The sequence below is a fragment of the Hyla sarda genome, unplaced genomic scaffold, assembly GCF_029499605.1.
Source record: "Hyla sarda isolate aHylSar1 unplaced genomic scaffold, aHylSar1.hap1 scaffold_1638, whole genome shotgun sequence".
NCBI classification, from domain to species: Eukaryota; Metazoa; Chordata; class Amphibia; order Anura; family Hylidae; genus Hyla; species Hyla sarda.
The window spans coordinates 59,088-78,905 of record NW_026608275.1 but is presented as its reverse complement, the minus strand read 5'-3'; the positions used below and the strand labels follow the sequence as shown (position 1 = coordinate 78,905).

The following is a 19,818-nucleotide window of genomic DNA, read 5'->3' as shown; positions in this document are numbered from 1 at the left end:
ATATTAAACTGATAAGAACAGATACTACACTTGATCTTAGCCAAAAGGCCGAGAAGCGATAACCGTGAAAGGGGCGGGCCCAACAAGGTCCCCTTCATGGGCACTATCACTGCTTGCTGTCAGGGAGGCTGCCAGACAATTTTCCATGCACACTCTGGGCTGGGGGGCAGTCAACCACCAGTACACACAGCAGAACCTAAACCCATACCATTATTGCTAAGCAGCAAGACAGGGGCCCATTGCACTCCCACGGGGCCTTTTTAAATGCAATCCATAACCCGGATTTGCCAGGAACCCTTCTTACTCCTCCTACTTGCATGTGACACTGGGCTTAGGATCTGCATAGGAAACACACACACAAGCACACACCTACCTTTGTTGCCTGCAGATGCCTCCTTGGCTGTCCCCAAACGGTATCAAACCAACACCCACGGGAAGCTGTAAGCATAGAGGACATGCCTGCACCCCATTGGACTTACCTGTGTGGGTTAAATCCGGGTTATTTGACAACCTATGGCGGTGATGGTTCTGCTCAGGCAGAGCAGTGCTGATGCTCCTCATAAAGCTGTCGCTGCTGTGAAGGTTCTAGGTGACATCACAAATCCCTATGGTTACATACACAACAAAGCTGGGTTGTTGTTGTTTACACTCTGCAAGGCCTGTGGAAGTGAGTGACATCATAGCACTGTAGTTCTGAGGGTTCTAGATGGATGCAACAATCTCCTGTTGCTTCTATGAAGGCCATAATAGACGACATCACCAAACAGCTCCATAGTCACATACACAGCAAAGGAGAGATGTTGTTTACACCTAGTGATGTCAGTGGTATTGAGTGACATCACAGCACAGTGCTAAGGCTCCTGGGCCTGGACACAGCAGCGGCTGCAATATCTCAACGGAGAATACGTTTATATATATGTGTGTGTGTGCGCGTATATATATATATATATATATATATATATATATATATATTTCTCCGCCGAAATCACTTTTAAACCCATTTCCACCTTTTTTTCCCTTCTCTTCCTCTTACTTTTTTTTCACGTTTTTTTACGTTTTTCTCCTTTTCGCCTCTTTTCTGGGCGTATTATTCTTCTTTTTCTTCTTTTTTTTCGTCTAATGCATACCCCATCAGTGCAGCAATGCTTATTCAATACCGCCAGCAGATGGAGACACTGGGGGATAATTTTCTAAGGATTTATACTGATTTTTCCTGTCTGAATTTGTCGCACAGAAAGTTGCAGGCCAAATATGTGTGACATTTCTGCGACTTTAGCTTCTAGAGCATTTTTACAACATTATAAATAGGTGCTGAATACATAAAAAGCGACTGTTCAGCGACAGACAAGTCGCATCGGCTGAAAGTAGGCCAGAATGTCAGTCCATGTTGGAGCAGGTTTAGATACAGTCTAAAGTATAGATCTCAAAGTCTGTGCACAGAATTTAGCAAGGGCCTCGCACCTTCTGATGCATCAGGTAGGTGCACAATAGCATAGCCTAACCCTCTGTACTTTGGTCTATATTGATGCGGGACATAGACAGCCAGCTGATGACCAATCCATTAGTGCAATGGATGGCTGGAAGCATTTGTCTTTGCCTTTGCAATACCACAGAAGCAATGCATGGTCAATGTACAGCAATGACACACCTGTGTGAACAGCCAGGAGACCCCCCCCATGTTATGTTACATAGTTACATAGTTAGTACGGTCGAAAAAAGACATATGTCCATCAAGTTCAACCAGGGAATTAAGGGGTAGGGGTGTGGCGCGATATTGGGGAAGGGATGAGATTTTATATTTCTTCATAAGCATTAATCTTATTTTGTCAATTAGGAACATTCAGCACCCACCCGCTATCAAGGCAGCTGCCTATCATGTCATGCCCTACCTGCACAGGTGTGCTGGCTACTCAAATGATCCAATTAAGGAGGCCATTTAGTCAGCAGCAGCAGAAGTCCTGTGCCTGGACGCTCCAACAGCGGCCAGACACAAGCAGAAGCAGAAGCAGCAGAAGCAGCAGCAGCACCACCTTTTGTTTTTTGGCTGCAGCAGCAGCAGCAAGGCCCACAGGGCTGGCTAGCTGGCTAGCCAGCAAGCAGGTAGCAATGAAAGTAGGAATCTTTCTTTTTAACCCTGTAAGGGGGTGGTGCACTGTACCCGAAGATACTGCCATATCGGGTCAATGCATAGGGCGACGGAAGCAAGCTTCGAAATCGGCCCCCGTTCTCAAAAATCCATTTAATATATGGTCCCCAGATAGGGGACGTATCAGATATTAAACTGATAAGAACAGATACTACACTTGATCTTAGCCAAAAGGCCGAGAAGCGATAACCGTGAAAGGGGCGGGCCCAACAAGGTCCCCTTCATGGGCACTATCACTGCTTGCTGTCAGGGAGGCTGCCAGACAATTTTCCATGCACACTCTGGGCTGGGGGGCAGTCAACCACCAGTACACACAGCAGAACCTAAACCCATACCATTATTGCTAAGCAGCAAGACAGGGGCCCATTGCACTCCCACGGGGCCTTTTTAAATGCAATCCATAACCCGGATTTGCCAGGAACCCTTCTTACTCCTCCTACTTGCATGTGACACTGGGCTTAGGATCTGCATAGGAAACACACACACAAGCACACACCTACCTTTGTTGCCTGCAGATGCCTCCTTGGCTGTCCCCAAACGGTATCAAACCAACACCCACGGGAAGCTGTAAGCATAGAGGACATGCCTGCACCCCATTGGACTTACCTGTGTGGGTTAAATCCGGGTTATTTGACAACCTATGGCGGTGATGGTTCTGCTCAGGCAGAGCAGTGCTGATGCTCCTCATAAAGCTGTCGCTGCTGTGAAGGTTCTAGGTGACATCACAAATCCCTATGGTTACATACACAACAAAGCTGGGTTGTTGTTGTTTACACTCTGCAAGGCCTGTGGAAGTGAGTGACATCATAGCACTGTAGTTCTGAGGGTTCTAGATGGATGCAACAATCTCCTGTTGCTTCTATGAAGGCCATAATAGACGACATCACCAAACAGCTCCATAGTCACATACACAGCAAAGGAGAGATGTTGTTTACACCTAGTGATGTCAGTGGTATTGAGTGACATCACAGCACAGTGCTAAGGCTCCTGGGCCTGGACACAGCAGCGGCTGCAATATCTCAACGGAGAATACGTTTATATATATGTGTGTGTGTGCGCGTATATATATATATATATATATATATATATATATATGTATATATATATATATATATTTCTCCGCCGAAATCACTTTTAAACCCATTTCCACCTTTTTTTCCCTTCTCTTCCTCTTACTTTTTTTTCACGTTTTTTTACGTTTTTCTCCTTTTCGCCTCTTTTCTGGGCGTATTATTCTTCTTTTTCTTCTTTTTTTTCGTCTAATGCATACCCCATCAGTGCAGCAATGCTTATTCAATACCGCCAGCAGATGGAGACACTGGGGGATAATTTTCTAAGGATTTATACTGATTTTTCCTGTCTGAATTTGTCGCACAGAAAGTTGCAGGCCAAATATGTGTGACATTTCTGCGACTTTAGCTTCTAGAGCATTTTTACAACATTATACATAGGTGCTGAATACATAAAAAGCGACTGTTCAGCGACAGACAAGTCGCATCGGCTGAAAGTAGGCCAGAATGTCAGTCCATGTTGGAGCAGGTTTAGATACAGTCTAAAGTATAGATCTCAAAGTCTGTGCACAGAATTTAGCAAGGGCCTCGCACCTTCTGATGCATCAGGTAGGTGCACAATAGCATAGCCTAACCCTCTGTACTTTGGTCTATATTGATGCGGGACATAGACAGCCAGCTGATGACCAATCCATTAGTGCAATGGATGGCTGGAAGCATTTGTCTTTGCCTTTGCAATACCACAGAAGCAATGCATGGTCAATGTACAGCAATGACACACCTGTGTGAACAGCCAGGAGACCCCCCCCATGTTATGTTACATAGTTACATAGTTAGTACGGTCGAAAAAAGACATATGTCCATCAAGTTCAACCAGGGAATTAAGGGGTAGGGGTGTGGCGCGATATTGGGGAAGGGATGAGATTTTATATTTCTTCATAAGCATTAATCTTATTTTGTCAATTAGGAACATTCAGCACCCACCCGCTATCAAGGCAGCTGCCTATCATGTCATGCCCTACCTGCACAGGTGTGCTGGCTACTCAAATGATCCAATTAAGGAGGCCATTTAGTCAGCAGCAGCAGAAGTCCTGTGCCTGGACGCTCCAACAGCGGCCAGACACAAGCAGAAGCAGAAGCAGCAGAAGCAGCAGCAGCACCACCTTTTGTTTTTTGGCTGCAGCAGCAGCAGCAAGGCCCACAGGGCTGGCTAGCTGGCTAGCCAGCAAGCAGGTAGCAATGAAAGTAGGAATCTTTCTTTTTAACCCTGTAAGGGGGTGGTGCACTGTACCCGAAGATACTGCCATATCGGGTCAATGCATAGGGCGACGGAAGCAAGCTTCGAAATCGGCCCCCGTTCTCAAAAATCCATTTAATATATGGTCCCCAGATAGGGGACGTATCAGATATTAAACTGATAAGAACAGATACTACACTTGATCTTAGCCAAAAGGCCGAGAAGCGATAACCGTGAAAGGGGCGGGCCCAACAAGGTCCCCTTCATGGGCACTATCACTGCTTGCTGTCAGGGAGGCTGCCAGACAATTTTCCATGCACACTCTGGGCTGGGGGGCAGTCAACCACCAGTACACACAGCAGAACCTAAACCCATACCATTATTGCTAAGCAGCAAGACAGGGGCCCATTGCACTCCCACGGGGCCTTTTTAAATGCAATCCATAACCCGGATTTGCCAGGAACCCTTCTTACTCCTCCTACTTGCATGTGACACTGGGCTTAGGATCTGCATAGGAAACACACACACAAGCACACACCTACCTTTGTTGCCTGCAGATGCCTCCTTGGCTGTCCCCAAACGGTATCAAACCAACACCCACGGGAAGCTGTAAGCATAGAGGACATGCCTGCACCCCATTGGACTTACCTGTGTGGGTTAAATCCGGGTTATTTGACAACCTATGGCGGTGATGGTTCTGCTCAGGCAGAGCAGTGCTGATGCTCCTCATAAAGCTGTCGCTGCTGTGAAGGTTCTAGGTGACATCACAAATCCCTATGGTTACATACACAACAAAGCTGGGTTGTTGTTGTTTACACTCTGCAAGGCCTGTGGAAGTGAGTGACATCATAGCACTGTAGTTCTGAGGGTTCTAGATGGATGCAACAATCTCCTGTTGCTTCTATGAAGGCCATAATAGACGACATCACCAAACAGCTCCATAGTCACATACACAGCAAAGGAGAGATGTTGTTTACACCTAGTGATGTCAGTGGTATTGAGTGACATCACAGCACAGTGCTAAGGCTCCTGGGCCTGGACACAGCAGCGGCTGCAATATCTCAACGGAGAATACGTTTATATATATGTGTGTGTGTGCGCGTATATATATATATATATATATATATATATATGTATATATATATATATATATTTCTCCGCCGAAATCACTTTTAAACCCATTTCCACCTTTTTTTCCCTTCTCTTCCTCTTACTTTTTTTTCACGTTTTTTTACGTTTTTCTCCTTTTCGCCTCTTTTCTGGGCGTATTATTCTTCTTTTTCTTCTTTTTTTTCGTCTAATGCATACCCCATCAGTGCAGCAATGCTTATTCAATACCGCCAGCAGATGGAGACACTGGGGGATAATTTTCTAAGGATTTATACTGATTTTTCCTGTCTGAATTTGTCGCACAGAAAGTTGCAGGCCAAATATGTGTGACATTTCTGCGACTTTAGCTTCTAGAGCATTTTTACAACATTATACATAGGTGCTGAATACATAAAAAGCGACTGTTCAGCGACAGACAAGTCGCATCGGCTGAAAGTAGGCCAGAATGTCAGTCCATGTTGGAGCAGGTTTAGATACAGTCTAAAGTATAGATCTCAAAGTCTGTGCACAGAATTTAGCAAGGGCCTCGCACCTTCTGATGCATCAGGTAGGTGCACAATAGCATAGCCTAACCCTCTGTACTTTGGTCTATATTGATGCGGGACATAGACAGCCAGCTGATGACCAATCCATTAGTGCAATGGATGGCTGGAAGCATTTGTCTTTGCCTTTGCAATACCACAGAAGCAATGCATGGTCAATGTACAGCAATGACACACCTGTGTGAACAGCCAGGAGACCCCCCCCATGTTATGTTACATAGTTACATAGTTAGTACGGTCGAAAAAAGACATATGTCCATCAAGTTCAACCAGGGAATTAAGGGGTAGGGGTGTGGCGCGATATTGGGGAAGGGATGAGATTTTATATTTCTTCATAGGCATTAATCTTATTTTGTCAATTAGGAACATTCAGCACCCACCCGCTATCAAGGCAGCTGCCTATCATGTCATGCCCTACCTGCACAGGTGTGCTGGCTACTCAAATGATCCAATTAAGGAGGCCATTTAGTCAGCAGCAGCAGAAGTCCTGTGCCTGGACGCTCCAACAGCGGCCAGACACAAGCAGAAGCAGAAGCAGCAGAAGCAGCAGCAGCACCACCTTTTGTTTTTTGGCTGCAGCAGCAGCAGCAAGGCCCACAGGGCTGGCTAGCTGGCTAGCCAGCAAGCAGGTAGCAATGAAAGTAGGAATCTTTCTTTTTAACCCTGTAAGGGGGTGGTGCACTGTACCCGAAGATACTGCCATATCGGGTCAATGCATAGGGCGACGGAAGCAAGCTTCGAAATCGGCCCCCGTTCTCAAAAATCCATTTAATATATGGTCCCCAGATAGGGGACGTATCAGATATTAAACTGATAAGAACAGATACTACACTTGATCTTAGCCAAAAGGCCGAGAAGCGATAACCGTGAAAGGGGCGGGCCCAACAAGGTCCCCTTCATGGGCACTATCACTGCTTGCTGTCAGGGAGGCTGCCAGACAATTTTCCATGCACACTCTGGGCTGGGGGGCAGTCAACCACCAGTACACACAGCAGAACCTAAACCCATACCATTATTGCTAAGCAGCAAGACAGGGGCCCATTGCACTCCCACGGGGCCTTTTTAAATGCAATCCATAACCCGGATTTGCCAGGAACCCTTCTTACTCCTCCTACTTGCATGTGACACTGGGCTTAGGATCTGCATAGGAAACACACACACAAGCACACACCTACCTTTGTTGCCTGCAGATGCCTCCTTGGCTGTCCCCAAACGGTATCAAACCAACACCCACGGGAAGCTGTAAGCATAGAGGACATGCCTGCACCCCATTGGACTTACCTGTGTGGGTTAAATCCGGGTTATTTGACAACCTATGGCGGTGATGGTTCTGCTCAGGCAGAGCAGTGCTGATGCTCCTCATAAAGCTGTCGCTGCTGTGAAGGTTCTAGGTGACATCACAAATCCCTATGGTTACATACACAACAAAGCTGGGTTGTTGTTGTTTACACTCTGCAAGGCCTGTGGAAGTGAGTGACATCATAGCACTGTAGTTCTGAGGGTTCTAGATGGATGCAACAATCTCCTGTTGCTTCTATGAAGGCCATAATAGACGACATCACCAAACAGCTCCATAGTCACATACACAGCAAAGGAGAGATGTTGTTTACACCTAGTGATGTCAGTGGTATTGAGTGACATCACAGCACAGTGCTAAGGCTCCTGGGCCTGGACACAGCAGCGGCTGCAATATCTCAACGGAGAATACGTTTATATATATGTGTGTGTGTGCGCGTATATATATATATATATATATATATATATATATATATATATATTTCTCCGCCGAAATCACTTTTAAACCCATTTCCACCTTTTTTTCCCTTCTCTTCCTCTTACTTTTTTTTCACGTTTTTTTACGTTTTTCTCCTTTTCGCCTCTTTTCTGGGCGTATTATTCTTCTTTTTCTTCTTTTTTTTCGTCTAATGCATACCCCATCAGTGCAGCAATGCTTATTCAATACCGCCAGCAGATGGAGACACTGGGGGATAATTTTCTAAGGATTTATACTGATTTTTCCTGTCTGAATTTGTCGCACAGAAAGTTGCAGGCCAAATATGTGTGACATTTCTGCGACTTTAGCTTCTAGAGCATTTTTACAACATTATACATAGGTGCTGAATACATAAAAAGCGACTGTTCAGCGACAGACAAGTCGCATCGGCTGAAAGTAGGCCAGAATGTCAGTCCATGTTGGAGCAGGTTTAGATACAGTCTAAAGTATAGATCTCAAAGTCTGTGCACAGAATTTAGCAAGGGCCTCGCACCTTCTGATGCATCAGGTAGGTGCACAATAGCATAGCCTAACCCTCTGTACTTTGGTCTATATTGATGCGGGACATAGACAGCCAGCTGATGACCAATCCATTAGTGCAATGGATGGCTGGAAGCATTTGTCTTTGCCTTTGCAATACCACAGAAGCAATGCATGGTCAATGTACAGCAATGACACACCTGTGTGAACAGCCAGGAGACCCCCCCATGTTATGTTACATAGTTACATAGTTAGTACGGTCGAAAAAAGACATATGTCCATCAAGTTCAACCAGGGAATTAAGGGGTAGGGGTGTGGCGCGATATTGGGGAAGGGATGAGATTTTATATTTCTTCATAAGCATTAATCTTATTTTGTCAATTAGGAACATTCAGCACCCACCCGCTATCAAGGCAGCTGCCTATCATGTCATGCCCTACCTGCACAGGTGTGCTGGCTACTCAAATGATCCAATTAAGGAGGCCATTTAGTCAGCAGCAGCAGAAGTCCTGTGCCTGGACGCTCCAACAGCGGCCAGACACAAGCAGAAGCAGAAGCAGCAGAAGCAGCAGCAGCACCACCTTTTGTTTTTTGGCTGCAGCAGCAGCAGCAAGGCCCACAGGGCTGGCTAGCTGGCTAGCCAGCAAGCAGGTAGCAATGAAAGTAGGAATCTTTCTTTTTAACCCTGTAAGGGGGTGGTGCACTGTACCCGAAGATACTGCCATATCGGGTCAATGCATAGGGCGACGGAAGCAAGCTTCGAAATCGGCCCCCGTTCTCAAAAATCCATTTAATATATGGTCCCCAGATAGGGGACGTATCAGATATTAAACTGATAAGAACAGATACTACACTTGATCTTAGCCAAAAGGCCGAGAAGCGATAACCGTGAAAGGGGCGGGCCCAACAAGGTCCCCTTCATGGGCACTATCACTGCTTGCTGTCAGGGAGGCTGCCAGACAATTTTCCATGCACACTCTGGGCTGGGGGGCAGTCAACCACCAGTACACACAGCAGAACCTAAACCCATACCATTATTGCTAAGCAGCAAGACAGGGGCCCATTGCACTCCCACGGGGCCTTTTTAAATGCAATCCATAACCCGGATTTGCCAGGAACCCTTCTTACTCCTCCTACTTGCATGTGACACTGGGCTTAGGATCTGCAGAGGAAACACACACACAAGCACACACCTACCTTTGTTGCCTGCAGATGCCTCCTTGGCTGTCCCCAAACGGTATCAAACCAACACCCACGGGAAGCTGTAAGCATAGAGGACATGCCTGCACCCCATTGGACTTACCTGTGTGGGTTAAATCCGGGTTATTTGACAACCTATGGCGGTGATGGTTCTGCTCAGGCAGAGCAGTGCTGATGCTCCTCATAAAGCTGTCGCTGCTGTGAAGGTTCTAGGTGACATCACAAATCCCTATGGTTACATACACAACAAAGCTGGGTTGTTGTTGTTTACACTCTGCAAGGCCTGTGGAAGTGAGTGACATCATAGCACTGTAGTTCTGAGGGTTCTAGATGGATGCAACAATCTCCTGTTGCTTCTATGAAGGCCATAATAGACGACATCACCAAACAGCTCCATAGTCACATACACAGCAAAGGAGAGATGTTGTTTACACCTAGTGATGTCAGTGGTATTGAGTGACATCACAGCACAGTGCTAAGGCTCCTGGGCCTGGACACAGCAGCGGCTGCAATATCTCAACGGAGAATACGTTTATATATATGTGTGTGTGTGCGCGTATATATATATATATATATATATATATATATATATATATATATTTCTCCGCCGAAATCACTTTTAAACCCATTTCCACCTTTTTTTCCCTTCTCTTCCTCTTACTTTTTTTTCACGTTTTTTTACGTTTTTCTCCTTTTCGCCTCTTTTCTGGGCGTATTATTCTTCTTTTTCTTCTTTTTTTTCGTCTAATGCATACCCCATCAGTGCAGCAATGCTTATTCAATACCGCCAGCAGATGGAGACACTGGGGGATAATTTTCTAAGGATTTATACTGATTTTTCCTGTCTGAATTTGTCGCACAGAAAGTTGCAGGCCAAATATGTGTGACATTTCTGCGACTTTAGCTTCTAGAGCATTTTTACAACATTATACATAGGTGCTGAATACATAAAAAGCGACTGTTCAGCGACAGACAAGTCGCATCGGCTGAAAGTAGGCCAGAATGTCAGTCCATGTTGGAGCAGGTTTAGATACAGTCTAAAGTATAGATCTCAAAGTCTGTGCACAGAATTTAGCAAGGGCCTCGCACCTTCTGATGCATCAGGTAGGTGCACAATAGCATAGCCTAACCCTCTGTACTTTGGTCTATATTGATGCGGGACATAGACAGCCAGCTGATGACCAATCCATTAGTGCAATGGATGGCTGGAAGCATTTGTCTTTGCCTTTGCAATACCACAGAAGCAATGCATGGTCAATGTACAGCAATGACACACCTGTGTGAACAGCCAGGAGACCCCCCCCATGTTATGTTACATAGTTACATAGTTAGTACGGTCGAAAAAAGACATATGTCCATCAAGTTCAACCAGGGAATTAAGGGGTAGGGGTGTGGCGCGATATTGGGGAAGGGATGAGATTTTATATTTCTTCATAAGCATTAATCTTATTTTGTCAATTAGGAACATTCAGCACCCACCCGCTATCAAGGCAGCTGCCTATCATGTCATGCCCTACCTGCACAGGTGTGCTGGCTACTCAAATGATCCAATTAAGGAGGCCATTTAGTCAGCAGCAGCAGAAGTCCTGTGCCTGGACGCTCCAACAGCGGCCAGACACAAGCAGAAGCAGAAGCAGCAGAAGCAGCAGCAGCACCACCTTTTGTTTTTTGGCTGCAGCAGCAGCAGCAAGGCCCACAGGGCTGGCTAGCTGGCTAGCCAGCAAGCAGGTAGCAATGAAAGTAGGAATCTTTCTTTTTAACCCTGTAAGGGGGTGGTGCACTGTACCCGAAGATACTGCCATATCGGGTCAATGCATAGGGCGACGGAAGCAAGCTTCGAAATCGGCCCCCGTTCTCAAAAATCCATTTAATATATGGTCCCCAGATAGGGGACGTATCAGATATTAAACTGATAAGAACAGATACTACACTTGATCTTAGCCAAAAGGCCGAGAAGCGATAACCGTGAAAGGGGCGGGCCCAACAAGGTCCCCTTCATGGGCACTATCACTGCTTGCTGTCAGGGAGGCTGCCAGAAAATTTTCCATGCACACTCTGGGCTGGGGGGCAGTCAACCACCAGTACACACAGCAGAACCTAAACCCATACCATTATTGCTAAGCAGCAAGACAGGGTCCCATTGCACTCCCACGGGGCCTTTTTAAATGCAATCCATAACCCGGATTTGCCAGGAACCCTTCTTACTCCTCCTACTTGCATGTGACACTGGGCTTAGGATCTGCATAGGAAACACACACACAAGCACACACCTACCTTTGTTGCCTGCAGATGCCTCCTTGGCTGTCCCCAAACGGTATCAAACCAACACCCACGGGAAGCTGTAAGCATAGAGGACATGCCTGCACCCCATTGGACTTACCTGTGTGGGTTAAATCCGGGTTATTTGACAACCTATGGCGGTGATGGTTCTGCTCAGGCAGAGCAGTGCTGATGCTCCTCATAAAGCTGTCGCTGCTGTGAAGGTTCTAGGTGACATCACAAATCCCTATGGTTACATACACAACAAAGCTGGGTTGTTGTTGTTTACACTCTGCAAGGCCTGTGGAAGTGAGTGACATCATAGCACTGTAGTTCTGAGGGTTCTAGATGGATGCAACAATCTCCTGTTGCTTCTATGAAGGCCATAATAGACGACATCACCAAACAGCTCCATAGTCACATACACAGCAAAGGAGAGATGTTGTTTACACCTAGTGATGTCAGTGGTATTGAGTGACATCACAGCACAGTGCTAAGGCTCCTGGGCCTGGACACAGCAGCGGCTGCAATATCTCAACGGAGAATACGTTTATATATATGTGTGTGTGTGCGCGTATATATATATATATATATATATATATATATATATATATATATATATATATATTTCTCCGCCGAAATCACTTTTAAACCCATTTCCACCTTTTTTTCCCTTCTCTTCCTCTTACTTTTTTTTCACGTTTTTTTACGTTTTTCTCCTTTTCGCCTCTTTTCTGGGCGTATTATTCTTCTTTTTCTTCTTTTTTTTCGTCTAATGCATACCCCATCAGTGCAGCAATGCTTATTCAATACCGCCAGCAGATGGAGACACTGGGGGATAATTTTCTAAGGATTTATACTGATTTTTCCTGTCTGAATTTGTCGCACAGAAAGTTGCAGGCCAAATATGTGTGACATTTCTGCGACTTTAGCTTCTAGAGCATTTTTACAACATTATACATAGGTGCTGAATACATAAAAAGCGACTGTTCAGCGACAGACAAGTCGCATCGGCTGAAAGTAGGCCAGAATGTCAGTCCATGTTGGAGCAGGTTTAGATACAGTCTAAAGTATAGATCTCAAAGTCTGTGCACAGAATTTAGCAAGGGCCTCGCACCTTCTGATGCATCAGGTAGGTGCACAATAGCATAGCCTAACCCTCTGTACTTTGGTCTATATTGATGCGGGACATAGACAGCCAGCTGATGACCAATCCATTAGTGCAATGGATGGCTGGAAGCATTTGTCTTTGCCTTTGCAATACCACAGAAGCAATGCATGGTCAATGTACAGCAATGACACACCTGTGTGAACAGCCAGGAGACCCCCCCATGTTATGTTACATAGTTACATAGTTAGTACGGTCGAAAAAAGACATATGTCCATCAAGTTCAACCAGGGAATTAAGGGGTAGGGGTGTGGCGCGATATTGGGGAAGGGATGAGATTTTATATTTCTTCATAAGCATTAATCTTATTTTGTCAATTAGGAACATTCAGCACCCACCCGCTATCAAGGCAGCTGCCTATCATGTCATGCCCTACCTGCACAGGTGTGCTGGCTACTCAAATGATCCAATTAAGGAGGCCATTTAGTCAGCAGCAGCAGAAGTCCTGTGCCTGGACGCTCCAACAGCGGCCAGACACAAGCAGAAGCAGAAGCAGCAGAAGCAGCAGCAGCACCACCTTTTGTTTTTTGGCTGCAGCAGCAGCAGCAAGGCCCACAGGGCTGGCTAGCTGGCTAGCCAGCAAGCAGGTAGCAATGAAAGTAGGAATCTTTCTTTTTAACCCTGTAAGGGGGTGGTGCACTGTACCCGAAGATACTGCCATATCGGGTCAATGCATAGGGCGACGGAAGCAAGCTTCGAAATCGGCCCCCGTTCTCAAAAATCCATTTAATATATGGTCCCCAGATAGGGGACGTATCAGATATTAAACTGATAAGAACAGATACTACACTTGATCTTAGCCAAAAGGCCGAGAAGCGATAACCGTGAAAGGGGCGGGCCCAACAAGGTCCCCTTCATGGGCACTATCACTGCTTGCTGTCAGGGAGGCTGCCAGACAATTTTCCATGCACACTCTGGGCTGGGGGGCAGTCAACCACCAGTACACACAGCAGAACCTAAACCCATACCATTATTGCTAAGCAGCAAGACAGGGGCCCATTGCACTCCCACGGGGCCTTTTTAAATGCAATCCATAACCCGGATTTGCCAGGAACCCTTCTTACTCCTCCTACTTGCATGTGACACTGGGCTTAGGATCTGCAGAGGAAACACACACACAAGCACACACCTACCTTTGTTGCCTGCAGATGCCTCCTTGGCTGTCCCCAAACGGTATCAAACCAACACCCACGGGAAGCTGTAAGCATAGAGGACATGCCTGCACCCCATTGGACTTACCTGTGTGGGTTAAATCCGGGTTATTTGACAACCTATGGCGGTGATGGTTCTGCTCAGGCAGAGCAGTGCTGATGCTCCTCATAAAGCTGTCGCTGCTGTGAAGGTTCTAGGTGACATCACAAATCCCTATGGTTACATACACAACAAAGCTGGGTTGTTGTTGTTTACACTCTGCAAGGCCTGTGGAAGTGAGTGACATCATAGCACTGTAGTTCTGAGGGTTCTAGATGGATGCAACAATCTCCTGTTGCTTCTATGAAGGCCATAATAGACGACATCACCAAACAGCTCCATAGTCACATACACAGCAAAGGAGAGATGTTGTTTACACCTAGTGATGTCAGTGGTATTGAGTGACATCACAGCACAGTGCTAAGGCTCCTGGGCCTGGACACAGCAGCGGCTGCAATATCTCAACGGAGAATACGTTTATATATATGTGTGTGTGTGCGCGTATATATATATATATATATATATATATATATATATATATATATATTTCTCCGCCGAAATCACTTTTAAACCCATTTCCACCTTTTTTTCCCTTCTCTTCCTCTTACTTTTTTTTCACGTTTTTTTACGTTTTTCTCCTTTTCGCCTCTTTTCTGGGCGTATTATTCTTCTTTTTCTTCTTTTTTTTCGTCTAATGCATACCCCATCAGTGCAGCAATGCTTATTCAATACCGCCAGCAGATGGAGACACTGGGGGATAATTTTCTAAGGATTTATACTGATTTTTCCTGTCTGAATTTGTCGCACAGAAAGTTGCAGGCCAAATATGTGTGACATTTCTGCGACTTTAGCTTCTAGAGCATTTTTACAACATTATACATAGGTGCTGAATACATAAAAAGCGACTGTTCAGCGACAGACAAGTCGCATCGGCTGAAAGTAGGCCAGAATGTCAGTCCATGTTGGAGCAGGTTTAGATACAGTCTAAAGTATAGATCTCAAAGTCTGTGCACAGAATTTAGCAAGGGCCTCGCACCTTCTGATGCATCAGGTAGGTGCACAATAGCATAGCCTAACCCTCTGTACTTTGGTCTATATTGATGCGGGACATAGACAGCCAGCTGATGACCAATCCATTAGTGCAATGGATGGCTGGAAGCATTTGTCTTTGCCTTTGCAATACCACAGAAGCAATGCATGGTCAATGTACAGCAATGACACACCTGTGTGAACAGCCAGGAGACCCCCCCCATGTTATGTTACATAGTTACATAGTTAGTACGGTCGAAAAAAGACATATGTCCATCAAGTTCAACCAGGGAATTAAGGGGTAGGGGTGTGGCGCGATATTGGGGAAGGGATGAGATTTTATATTTCTTCATAAGCATTAATCTTATTTTGTCAATTAGGAACATTCAGCACCCACCCGCTATCAAGGCAGCTGCCTATCATGTCATGCCCTACCTGCACAGGTGTGCTGGCTACTCAAATGATCCAATTAAGGAGGCCATTTAGTCAGCAGCAGCAGAAGTCCTGTGCCTGGACGCTCCAACAGCGGCCAGACACAAGCAGAAGCAGAAGCAGCAGAAGCAGCAGCAGCACCACCTTTTGTTTTTTGGCTGCAGCAGCAGCAGCAAGGCCCACAGGGCTGGCTAGCTGGCTAGCCAGCAAGCAGGTAGCAATGAAAGTAGGAATCTTTCTTTTTAACCCTGTAAGGGGGTGGTGCACTGTACCCGAAGATACTGCCATATCGGGTCAATGCATAGGGCGACGGAAGCAAGCTTCGAAATCGGCCCCCGTTCTCAAAAATCCATTTAATATATGGTCCCCAGATAGGGGACGTATCAGATATTAAACTGATAAGAACAGATACTACACTTGATCTTAGCCAAAAGGCCGAGAAGCGATAACCGTGAAAGGGGCGGGCCCAACAAGGTCCCCTTCATGGGCACTATCACTGCTTGCTGTCAGGGAGGCTGCCAGACAATTTTCCATGCACACTCTGGGCTGGGGGGCAGTCAACCACCAGTACACACAGCAGAACCTAAACCCATACCATTATTGCTAAGCAGCAAGACAGGGGCCCATTGCACTCCCACGGGGCCTTTTTAAATGCAATCCATAACCCGGATTTGCCAGGAACCCTTCTTACTCCTCCTACTTGCATGTGACACTGGGCTTAGGATCTGCATAGGAAACACACACACAAGCACACACCTACCTTTGTTGCCTGCAGATGCCTCCTTGGCTGTCCCCAAACGGTATCAAACCAACACCCACGGGAAGCTGTAAGCATAGAGGACATGCCTGCACCCCATTGGACTTACCTGTGTGGGTTAAATCCGGGTTATTTGACAACCTATGGCGGTGATGGTTCTGCTCAGGCAGAGCAGTGCTGATGCTCCTCATAAAGCTGTCGCTGCTGTGAAGGTTCTAGGTGACATCACAAATCCCTATGGTTACATACACAACAAAGCTGGGTTGTTGTTGTTTACACTCTGCAAGGCCTGTGGAAGTGAGTGACATCATAGCACTGTAGTTCTGAGGGTTCTAGATGGATGCAACAATCTCCTGTTGCTTCTATGAAGGCCATAATAGACGACATCACCAAACAGCTCCATAGTCACATACACAGCAAAGGAGAGATGTTGTTTACACCTAGTGATGTCAGTGGTATTGAGTGACATCACAGCACAGTGCTAAGGCTCCTGGGCCTGGACACAGCAGCGGCTGCAATATCTCAACGGAGAATACGTTTATATATATGTGTGTGTGTGCGCGTATATATATATATATATATATATATATATATATATATTTCTCCGCCGAAATCACTTTTAAACCCATTTCCACCTTTTTTTCCCTTCTCTTCCTCTTACTTTTTTTTCACGTTTTTTTACGTTTTTCTCCTTTTCGCCTCTTTTCTGGGCGTATTATTCTTCTTTTTCTTCTTTTTTTTCGTCTAATGCATACCCCATCAGTGCAGCAATGCTTATTCAATACCGCCAGCAGATGGAGACACTGGGGGATAATTTTCTAAGGATTTATACTGATTTTTCCTGTCTGAATTTGTCGCACAGAAAGTTGCAGGCCAAATATGTGTGACATTTCTGCGACTTTAGCTTCTAGAGCATTTTTACAACATTATACATAGGTGCTGAATACATAAAAAGCGACTGTTCAGCGACAGACAAGTCGCATCGGCTGAAAGTAGGCCAGAATGTCAGTCCATGTTGGAGCAGGTTTAGATACAGTCTAAAGTATAGATCTCAAAGTCTGTGCACAGAATTTAGCAAGGGCCTCGCACCTTCTGATGCATCAGGTAGGTGCACAATAGCATAGCCTAACCCTCTGTACTTTGGTCTATATTGATGCGGGACATAGACAGCCAGCTGATGACCAATCCATTAGTGCAATGGATGGCTGGAAGCATTTGTCTTTGCCTTTGCAATACCACAGAAGCAATGCATGGTCAATGTACAGCAATGACACACCTGTGTGAACAGCCAGGAGACCCCCCCCATGTTATGTTACATAGTTACATAGTTAGTACGGTCGAAAAAAGACATATGTCCATCAAGTTCAACCAGGGAATTAAGGGGTAGGGGTGTGGCGCGATATTGGGGAAGGGATGAGATTTTATATTTCTTCATAAGCATTAATCTTATTTTGTCAATTAGGAACATTCAGCACCCACCCGCTATCAAGGCAGCTGCCTATCATGTCATGCCCTACCTGCACAGGTGTGCTGGCTACTCAAATGATCCAATTAAGGAGGCCATTTAGTCAGCAGCAGCAGAAGTCCTGTGCCTGGACGCTCCAACAGCGGCCAGACACAAGCAGAAGCAGAAGCAGCAGAAGCAGCAGCAGCACCACCTTTTGTTTTTTGGCTGCAGCAGCAGCAGCAAGGCCCACAGGGCTGGCTAGCTGGCTAGCCAGCAAGCAGGTAGCAATGAAAGTAGGAATCTTTCTTTTTAACCCTGTAAGGGGGTGGTGCACTGTACCCGAAGATACTGCCATATCGGGTCAATGCATAGGGCGACGGAAGCAAGCTTCGAAATCGGCCCCCGTTCTCAAAAATCCATTTAATATATGGTCCCCAGATAGGGGACGTATCAGATATTAAACTGATAAGAACAGATACTACACTTGATCTTAGCCAAAAGGCCGAGAAGCGATAACCGTGAAAGGGGCGGGCCCAACAAGGTCCCCTTCATGGGCACTATCACTGCTTGCTGTCAGGGAGGCTGCCAGAAAATTTTCCATGCACACTCTGGGCTGGGGGGCAGTCAACCACCAGTACACACAGCAGAACCTAAACCCATACCATTATTGCTAAGCAGCAAGACAGGGTCCCATTGCACTCCCACGGGGCCTTTTTAAATGCAATCCATAACCCGGATTTGCCAGGAACCCTTCTTACTCCTCCTACTTGCATGTGACACTGGGCTTAGGATCTGCATAGGAAACACACACACAAGCACACACCTACCTTTGTTGCCTGCAGATGCCTCCTTGGCTGTCCCCAAACGGTATCAAACCAACACCCACGGGAAGCTGTAAGCATAGAGGACATGCCTGCACCCCATTGGACTTACCTGTGTGGGTTAAATCCGGGTTATTTGACAACCTATGGCGGTGATGGTTCTGCTCAGGCAGAGCAGTGCTGATGCTCCTCATAAAGCTGTCGCTGCTGTGAAGGTTCTAGGTGACATCACAAATCCCTATGGTTACATACACAACAAAGCTGGGTTGTTGTTGTTTACACTCTGCAAGGCCTGTGGAAGTGAGTGACATCATAGCACTGTAGTTCTGAGGGTTCTAGATGGATGCAACAATCTCCTGTTGCTTCTATGAAGGCCATAATAGACGACATCACCAAACAGCTCCATAGTCACATACACAGCAAAGGAGAGATGTTGTTTACACCTAGTGATGTCAGTGGTATTGAGTGACATCACAGCACAGTGCTAAGGCTCCTGGGCCTGGACACAGCAGCGGCTGCAATATCTCAACGGAGAATACGTTTATATATATGTGTGTGTGTGCGCGTATATATATATATATATATATATATATATATATATATATATATATATATATATATCTCCGCCGAAATCACTTTTAAACCCATTTCCACCTTTTTTTCCCTTCTCTTCCTCTTACTTTTTTTTCACGTTTTTTTACGTTTTTCTCCTTTTCGCCTCTTTTCTGGGCGTATTATTCTTCTTTTTCTTCTTTTTTTTCGTCTAATGCATACCCCATCAGTGCAGCAATGCTTATTCAATACCGCCAGCAGATGGAGACACTGGGGGATAATTTTCTAAGGATTTATACTGATTTTTCCTGTCTGAATTTGTCGCACAGAAAGTTGCAGGCCAAATATGTGTGACATTTCTGCGACTTTAGCTTCTAGAGCATTTTTACAACATTATACATAGGTGCTGAATACATAAAAAGCGACTGTTCAGCGACAGACAAGTCGCATCGGCTGAAAGTAGGCCAGAATGTCAGTCCATGTTGGAGCAGGTTTAGATACAGTCTAAAGTATAGATCTCAAAGTCTGTGCACAGAATTTAGCAAGGGCCTCGCACCTTCTGATGCATCAGGTAGGTGCACAATAGCATAGCCTAACCCTCTGTACTTTGGTCTATATTGATGCGGGACATAGACAGCCAGCTGATGACCAATCCATTAGTGC

The 19,818-nt window shown here is 45.8% G+C and overlaps 8 non-coding genes and 1 pseudogene across 8 annotated transcripts; all 9 read right to left on the bottom strand.

Annotated features, from left to right (window-relative positions):
- Window positions 1–60, bottom strand: LOC130311486 (U2 spliceosomal RNA; annotated as a pseudogene; the record flags this gene model as incomplete).
- Window positions 61–2,142: 2,082 nt separating this feature from the next.
- LOC130311483 (U2 spliceosomal RNA) lies at window positions 2,143–2,333 on the bottom strand. The gene has a single exon (XR_008859827.1). It is a non-coding gene; the product is annotated as a U2 spliceosomal RNA (small nuclear RNA).
- A 2,098-nt stretch (window positions 2,334–4,431) lies between these two features.
- On the bottom strand, window positions 4,432–4,622 carry LOC130311482 (U2 spliceosomal RNA). Its single transcript, XR_008859826.1, has one exon. It is a non-coding gene; the product is annotated as a U2 spliceosomal RNA (small nuclear RNA).
- Window positions 4,623–6,716: 2,094 nt separating this feature from the next.
- On the bottom strand, window positions 6,717–6,907 carry LOC130311481 (U2 spliceosomal RNA). Its single transcript, XR_008859825.1, has one exon. It is a non-coding gene; the product is annotated as a U2 spliceosomal RNA (small nuclear RNA).
- A 2,085-nt stretch (window positions 6,908–8,992) lies between these two features.
- On the bottom strand, window positions 8,993–9,183 carry LOC130311480 (U2 spliceosomal RNA). The gene has a single exon (XR_008859824.1). It is a non-coding gene; the product is annotated as a U2 spliceosomal RNA (small nuclear RNA).
- A 2,086-nt stretch (window positions 9,184–11,269) lies between these two features.
- LOC130311479 (U2 spliceosomal RNA) lies at window positions 11,270–11,460 on the bottom strand. The gene has a single exon (XR_008859823.1). It is a non-coding gene; the product is annotated as a U2 spliceosomal RNA (small nuclear RNA).
- A 2,095-nt stretch (window positions 11,461–13,555) lies between these two features.
- On the bottom strand, window positions 13,556–13,746 carry LOC130311477 (U2 spliceosomal RNA). Its single transcript, XR_008859821.1, has one exon. It is a non-coding gene; the product is annotated as a U2 spliceosomal RNA (small nuclear RNA).
- A 2,088-nt stretch (window positions 13,747–15,834) lies between these two features.
- Window positions 15,835–16,025, bottom strand: LOC130311476 (U2 spliceosomal RNA). The gene has a single exon (XR_008859820.1). It is a non-coding gene; the product is annotated as a U2 spliceosomal RNA (small nuclear RNA).
- A 2,080-nt stretch (window positions 16,026–18,105) lies between these two features.
- On the bottom strand, window positions 18,106–18,296 carry LOC130311475 (U2 spliceosomal RNA). Its single transcript, XR_008859819.1, has one exon. It is a non-coding gene; the product is annotated as a U2 spliceosomal RNA (small nuclear RNA).
- Window positions 18,297–19,818: the final 1,522 nt, after the last annotated feature.